The sequence below is a fragment of the Anolis carolinensis genome, chromosome 4, assembly GCF_035594765.1.
Source record: "Anolis carolinensis isolate JA03-04 chromosome 4, rAnoCar3.1.pri, whole genome shotgun sequence".
Lineage (NCBI taxonomy): Eukaryota > Metazoa > Chordata > Lepidosauria > Squamata > Dactyloidae > Anolis > Anolis carolinensis.
Window position 1 is genome coordinate 103393108 of NC_085844.1, and position 6932 is coordinate 103400039.

The window sequence follows — 6932 nt, forward strand, 5'->3', positions numbered from 1 at the left end:
TTGGAAAGCTTGGTATGGATGAATATAATCTCATACCCTTAAAATCAGATTTTCCAATATTGCAAGGGGCATCTGGTGGAATATGGAACGAATGCACATATGTAGCCAATTATCACATGCACGAGTGAAGTGTAAGGAATTTTGTGAGGTTTGGGGAGTTAATGAAAAAATATATCTGTCACAGCAGCTTGCAGTCAAATGTGAGTCAGGCTTCATTTTTTTCCATAGATGTCAGCATTCCAATGCCGAGCGATTGCTGCGTACTACAGGACTGATGGCAAAAATGTTCTCTTTGAAGTTGGTGGATGTTTCAAGTTTAATTGGAACTTAGAGAGTGTTAGGTAGGAAAGATTTTTTTTGAAGTGTGTGTGTTGCTTAACTATGCCTGTCAAAGACCAGCACAGGTTGACAGTGTAATATTGGAATTAAAAAGTGTCTCCTGTTTGGGGTGGTGATGGGAAGCCTCAGTTTTTGTATCTGGATAGAAATGAAGCTGAAGAACCCAGTGAGAATGCTTTTAGTTGTTAGCTGACTCTTGTTATGCTTTTTATTGTAAGGTTATAATAATACAGATTAGTATATATTTTGCAACCATATATTTTTCCTTCAGAAAACAACACACATTCATCTCCAAATTATGCATCCAGCCTGCAAAATTCTAGCATTGTAGAGATTGACATTGAAAATAATTCATACCTGAAAGTCTGCCTATATTTACATTCCTTTGGGAACTTTGCCTACCTCTTTTCTTTGGCTACCTAGTTGTATTTATAAATGCTAATTTGAAATGTTAGGTGATCATAATGCTAGAGGTTTGAGGACTGAGAAAAATAGGTGGCAGAATTCTTATTGTGTGTATATGTGTGAGGCAATGTTCTCATTTTGCTCTACCTAAACATACAACATGACATGTCTCAGGGTGCTATACATGATTTTACTCAATTATAGCACGTAATATACTGCAGTATAAGGCCAATGATTTTGCAATGGTTTCTCAGATTGCGTCAAGGCTGAATGCCGGCCAGGGCAGAGAGCTGAGCTGTGGCTCTTAAATAAGCACACATTTTGTAATATATCGAGAGCGCATGTTTGTTCCAGTCAGCTGAGTAAGAGCTGAAATGAGCAAAAATAAAAGGCACATCAGCATTTCCTATGAGTCGACTGTCCGTCCATGTATAACAGGATAGCATCTCAGAGAAAGTCCTGGGCTGACTGCCCTCCAACAGAACAATACAAAACGATAGCAAAGGAATACTGCTGTGCCTCGCAAAGAAATATTGTGTGTGTTTCTGTGGGCATTACTATCAGAGCTAGGGAAAGTTACTTTTTAAAGGGATGACAATGCCCAGAATCTCCCAGTCAGTTTGGCCCCTAATCACATTGCCCAGGGAATTCTGTGGACTAAAAGATAAACTAAAATAGTCTGTGCTTTAGAGATAGTCTAGTATACTAAATTACAGTTCATGACTTATTCTATTTGGAAGTCCATTTTTGTGCACAGAAAATAATATGTGCTGAAAATGCTGGCTGAGATCATGGATCAGGTGACACGGATATGGACCACATCAGCTTGGGAAGTGTCCTAAGGATGCTTCCTTGCCAGTCCAGCTGTTGCACTAGGGCCTGAAGCCTCTTTTCACCACAAACCACACACTATCAAGGTAATCCAAAAAGTAACAGTTTATTAAAAACAGAGTATATAAAAAGCAAGCAAATTCAAAAGATAGAATCAAAGCTCAAAAGGTTATATCAATGGAAACTGAGAGTTCAAAAAACCATTCAAAGAAAGTCCCCAGCAGCAATTTCCCAAGATTTCCAAAGGCAAAATAGCATGAATTCAAGACAGGCAAACTATACCTCACACGAACTAAAAGCAAAAAACAGCTTGAAACTTGAATATATTAATTCCAAGAATATAGGCCTCAAGAAACCAGCATTGTTTGGCAGAGAAGGCCAAAGACTTTGTAAAATGACAACTCCCATGATTCTATTTCACTGAGACATGGATTTTGGATTCTTCTGAATTTTAGAATATCTGTTTTTGCACATATATCCATAATGAGATATCTTGGAGATCAGACCCAAGTCTGAACACAGCATTCATTTATGTTTCATATACACATTATATACACAACTTGCAGGTAAATTTATATATAATATTTTAAACAATGTTGTGCATGAAACAAAGTTTGTGTACATTAAACCATCAGACAACAAAGCTGCCAATACTTCATGAGTCACTCATTTGGACTTTGGAGTATTTTGGATTTTGGAATTCTGGATAAGGGCTGTTCTATGTGTACATGTTAATCTAGAAATGATTTTGCACAGAAAGTAAATTTTGAAAAAGGATTAAAGGAACAAAAGAAATTTCAATAGGATAATCCCAATGGGCTTAACGTCAGGGGAAATCTTTACCTTTATGTACAATTGTCTGTCATGTCTATGTATAAATGCCATTGAATGTTTGCCACATATGTATGTTCTGTGGTCCACCCTTCGGGGTGAGAAGAGCAGAATATAAATACTGCAAATAGATAAATAAATAAATTTAGAGTACAGACCCATATTTGATATGATACTCAAACCACTATACATTCTGCCCTTTACACAGTAAGACTGACAGAAAGTTATTGACAGTGAGACATTTTAAAGTGACAACATGCTATGTAGGCAGCTCCATCTATGTATATCCATAGATGACAACTCCACCTATATCGGTGGTGTGGGCAATTCCATAAAGTCGGGGAGCTGTACTCTTATTTACTACTGGAAAATAAATGTATCTAACAAAAATAAATAAATAAGAAAGCATCTGGCAAGAAAAAACATGTAGTACAGATATGCAATGTTTCATTTGCATAAGAACATTTAGTCAAAATGGTCCAAAGTGTTTCTAAGCATTAAAAGCTGTTTCCCCTGTGGTGCAGTGGTGCAGTGAAGTCAGTGCAGTGAAAACAGTGTAGAGCCTGTTTTATTTCTCTTTGGAATCCAAATGCTTTCATACAAGTTTTCTTTTTGTTTAGCATTGCACTGTATGGGTATAAACACAACATTCCAATTTAATCTAAGCAATCAGGACTTTAAATCATGAGGAACTGTGTGACAGAAGTTCAAGGGAAAGTGCACAAATGCAAATCTTTTTTTTTTTTTGTTCCTTGGGTTATGAAATCCCAAAAATCCATGAAAAAGCACTACATATTCTTAACCTGACCAAAAAGGGGATTTCCCCTGTGAATAAGTTAAAGTTCTCTGCAAATTCTATTATGGAAAGTCCTGTGCAAATAAATGTTTTCCTGCTATGCTGCTGAATACATTACTGGCTACTAACCTTACAAATAAGCCACTGGAAGTTATTAAATCTCTGAAAAAGCTATTTACCTGACTCTGGGAACATGCATCCTCTGTAAGCCAATTCCTAGCAGCCTGTGAAAAATGCACAGAATTTGCTTTCGCTTTTTTTTTTTGCTCAAAAGCTTTCTCCAAGAGACAGAACAAGCACAATTTCTTTTCCTTAGTTTCCAAAATGACAATGCAAATGCCCTATTCAGGCATCAAGAAACTGAGATTGTAGATGAGATGTGAATGCTGGTGATGCCTATTTCAGTTCCTTTCCATTAGTTGATAGGAAGGTTCTTTACTACTGTTATATAAGTATTTTCCCACTTTAATTGCATTAATTCTTTGAAACCCTGGGATCTACAGTTTACTGAAGCATTTAGAATTCTCTGTTAGAGACTTGTGGACCACTTCTCTGAACTTCAACTCTATAGCTCTTTATAGTGCTGAAAATTTTGTTCCTCGCCAAACTTTAAATCCTTTCCTTTATTTCTTTGTATTAGGACAAAGACATTTTTTCCATATTCCAGGGTGGGGACATCTCAGACATTTGCTCTAATATGCGAGCATGTGTGTGTCTGTATTTACAGTTTTACCCAATTTCAAACTTGCTGGATTGAATGTCGCATCAGAATCAACTTGTGGTTGTAAATACTTACATCTCCAGGTTTGAAGTGCAGTTGGATATCACTACAATTCGAATTCCTGTAGACATAAGTCACTTCTTCTCTTAGGTGATCCCTCGTAGTTCGAAGATGATGGTACTCCATTTCTTGGTTTTTTTTTAATGTGTGGAGGTCGGTGCATGGCCGGTCAACACACAGTCTTCACAGATTGAACCCCTAACCCCGCCCCCTCTGGCTACAGCCCTCCAAAGGAAGTAAGAAATTGGTCAGTCTATTTTTGTTCTTTTGACCATTTTAGGGCTGCTGGTGCTGGGTTATACCTCTGCAAGTAAGCTATTCTGCTATTCATTAATGGGGAGGGTCTTTTGTTTATAAGCCCACTTGCCCAACAGAAAAGTCCACTCTCAAAGCCAGAGAGACCTGTCCCATTGCAATAAGTGAAACAAATAAGTTTTCCTTTCCTCAAAACTTCCCCTAGTCTGCCCCTAAGCCTAGCAATGCTGTTCTACACTAGCAAAAGAAGAAAGAGAATTCTTACACTAGCAAAAGGAGAAAGAGAATCTGACTCATCATCTCTTATTTGTCTCCTCTATTCTATTTCTCAGTCCCCCAGGTTCTAGTCCCTCTTTCTAAGTTGCAGTTAAGATTCGCTGCCATTTTTCTGTACCTCTCATGTTTAGTTTGTTTAACTATCACATTCTTTAGGAGTCTGCTTTCAATCAAGCAATATATGTTGTCTTTGAATTGAATAGTAGGCTTGAGCGATCCATGAAAAAATTGATTCTCAACTCGCTTCAAAAGTAGGGGGCGCTAGCATTTCGTTTCTGATGTCATTTCCGAATTTTGCCTTCAAAAATTTCAAAATTTAACGAAAATTCATTAATTTCAGAAGTAATTCATTTATGGTGGATGTGCATGCGCAGTGGCCAAAAAAACAGCACTGGGGGGACTTTACAGGACTCTCCCACCCTCATTTTTGAGCTATCTTCTTCAAACTTCGTACAGTGGTAGAACACATTTAACACTGCTAGCTCACCAAAATTCAGAACGTTTTCCTTATCCTCTGATTTTTGGTGAATTTTCATAGCTTTTATAATAAACCATTTTTTAATAATTGCAGAAATCTGTTCCTGGTTTGAAAGTCTTATTTCCTGTTTCATTTGGTTGTCTTTACTTTGAAAGTCATTGTTCTACTTCAGAAACTTTGTTTTTGTGGCTGAAACTTTGTTAAATTGGTGGACTCAGGAAACCATAATGTGTTCCATGTCCCTTGCACAAAGACAAAGTTCAGGCAGTGTCATAGATTTTGCCATGTTTCTATGACAGAACCAATTAGGAAATGACATTTATCACCCAGGAACAGAAATCATAGTACACCATCAAATCATTCCTGACAGATGGCCATCAGCCTCTGAATAAGGAAATCAGTTCCTTGTTTGAAAGTGCTATTTCCTGTTTCATTGGCTTTTCTGGGGCTGAGAGTGTGTGACTTGCCCAAGTGGGTGGCTGAGTGGGGAATCAAGCCACAATCGGAGTCCAGCACTCAAACCTCTCCCTCCTTCCCTCTCTCCCTCCCTCCCCCTCTCTCTCTAAACTTCTCATACCTTCCAAGAATTCACATACCGTATGAAAGTTTGGTCAAGATGGTCAGGGGAGGGCAACTGAAATGATCAAGGTTCTGGAGAACAAGCCCTATGAGGAGCAGCTTAAAGAACTGGGCATGTTTAGTCTGCAGAAGAGAAGGCTGAGAGGAGACATGATGTATAAATATGTGAGGGGAAGTCATAGGGAGGAGGGAGCATGCTTGTTTTCTGCTGCCTTGCAGACTAGGACACAATGGAACAATGGCTTCAAACTACAGGAAAGGAGATTTCACCTGAACATTAGGAAGAACTTCCTCACTGTGAGCTGTTCAGCTGTGTGGTGGAGGCTCTTTCTATTTTGATAATTTTTATTAAATTTTGAAAATAACAATAAAATGGGTTAGGAAAGTATGGGGGGGAAGAAAGGATGGGGGGTAGGGAGGGGGTGGTAGAAGGTGAGGGGGAAAGGGGTAATAAGGGTAGGGGGGGGTCAGGGTCCTTGTCGATTCTTGACTTCCATTCTTCTCTATAAAGTTGTCGTAACTATTTGTATTATTTATGTTGTTGGTATCATTCATTTTTTTTTTGTGTCGACAGTTGACACTTCTCCTTCGCGTTAAGGGCTTTATAACAATATTCTAACTTTTTCTTTCTTCATCCAGTCCTTTACCAGTGTCCAATCTATCCCTTTTTTTGGCTTATTTTGTGTTGTTGATAGCAGGAACGTTAGGTAGTCCATATTCATTATATCCCATATTCTTTTTATCCATTCTTCCACTTTGGGTATTAATTTCTGTTTCCATAATCTTGCAAGAACTAATCTGGCAGCTGTTGTTAAGTGTGTCAAGATTTTGTCTTCATTCTTTCCCCATTGGTTATTCGTCATGCCCAATAGAAAGAATTCTGGGATAGTGGTATTTTTATCTTTAAAATTTTTTGACATTTGTCGTGGATTTCCCTCCAGTACGGTTTTACCTTCTCACAAGATCACCACATGTGTAGATATGATCCTTCACCTCTTCCACATTTCCAGCATTTAATCTTCTTTCCTTTGGTAAATTTTGATATCCTTTTTGGGGTCAGGTGCCACCTATAGAACATTTTCCACCAATTTTCTTTCAATTCATAAGCATATGTATAATTTAATTTTTTCCCCCATAAAAGTTCCCATTCCTCTAATAGTATAGTTCTTCCTAGATCTCTTGCCCAATTTGTCATGCACTCTTTTATTTGTTCCTTCTCAGTACTCCATTCCAATAGAAATTTATATATTTTTGCAATTTTCCTCTTTCCCTTGCTTAATATTACATCCCATGGTGTTACCTTATCCTTGAATCCCTGAATCTTATCTTTATTGAAGCTTTCTTTTAATTGATAATACTGG